The sequence below is a fragment of the Podarcis melisellensis genome, assembly GCF_964234715.1.
Source record: "Podarcis melisellensis genome assembly, chromosome: 16".
Lineage (NCBI taxonomy): Eukaryota > Metazoa > Chordata > Lepidosauria > Squamata > Lacertidae > Podarcis > Podarcis melisellensis.
In genome coordinates, this window is record NC_138533.1 from 14,015,983 (window position 1) to 14,017,270 (window position 1,288).

Sequence of the window (1,288 nt, forward strand, 5' to 3'; positions counted from 1 at the left end):
TCCCCACCACATGGAAAATCCCCCCATGTTCGTGTGGGCGGACTAAGGAGCAGATTTGGGTGACAGTCGGTTGCTAGGGTGCCCTCTGCACGGGCTTTAGAAAGATACCTGCTCCTGACAAATCCCCCATCCCGCTTTCCACCATGCTTGCCACTCACAGGGCTCCACAGCTGCCACTCGAGTAGGTCGTCGAGCTATTGCCCTTTGTTCCAGCCTATCAGTGGACAATGCTGATGATACTTGTCTTGCCCCGTGCGCTGGCAACCCATGTATGCAACTAGAGGGAGGACACAGTGGAGGGTCATGAGAATTATATGCACTGGGTGGGGGAAAGTTTTTCCCCCTTTCCCATAATTCCAGAACAGGGGGGGGGGGTGGCACCTTGTGAAAATGATTGGCAGAAAGTTCAGGGCAGAGAAAAGGAAGTCTTTCTTCACACCACACTGTTTGCTGATGGTACTCACTGCCACAAGATGGGCCTCTAGCTGAAGACAGCTTATAAAAGGTTTTAAGTAAATGCATGGAAACACGGGCTATCGGTGGCTACTGGTCACGATGGCTGCAAGCTATCCTCAGGATCAGAGGCAGTTACTGTGCATCAGCAGCAGTAGCTAATGCTGCCGCTCTCACGCCGTGCTTGTGGACCTCCATGGGCATTTAGCTAGCCGCTAAATGCACAATGCTGGACTAGGCAGACCACTCATCTAATTGAGCAGGGCCCCTCTTGTATCCTCAGGACGTAAAGTCCAGTACGTTCTTGATAAACATGCTGGAAATCACCTACATTTCCTCTGCAGGAGGAATGGTTTGCCAGTGTGTGGAACACGCCTTTAGCTGAACACCTGGCCAGACATAAGACATGCAGTCTGGGGTCAAGCCCAGTTTTGATGCAAACCGGTCTCCATTTCTTATTACATAAATAGGGAGAGTCGTCTAAGTGCTCCTCCTACGACTCACTCCTCGTTATGCTTTGGGCATCTTAAAAACTTGGCTATATGTAACTGCAGCTCTGTAATTTATTTTTTTATACTGGAGATGCTCCATGTATGGTGGTTATGTCTTATCTTGTACAAGTGTTTATGATAAATCAATAACAAATTTAAAATAAGAAGAACAACCTGAGCTGAAAGATGTCCCACCTCCCTTCTTCTGCTCCTGCATAATAAGGCCTCTTAGTGCCCTCTGCTGGGTTAGAGAAGGACTTTGCAAGGAGTCACAGCCTCCCAGTCATCGCCTCTTGGCGGGAACTTAAACGGAAACCTCAAGAAGAACAGAAGAACTTCCCTTT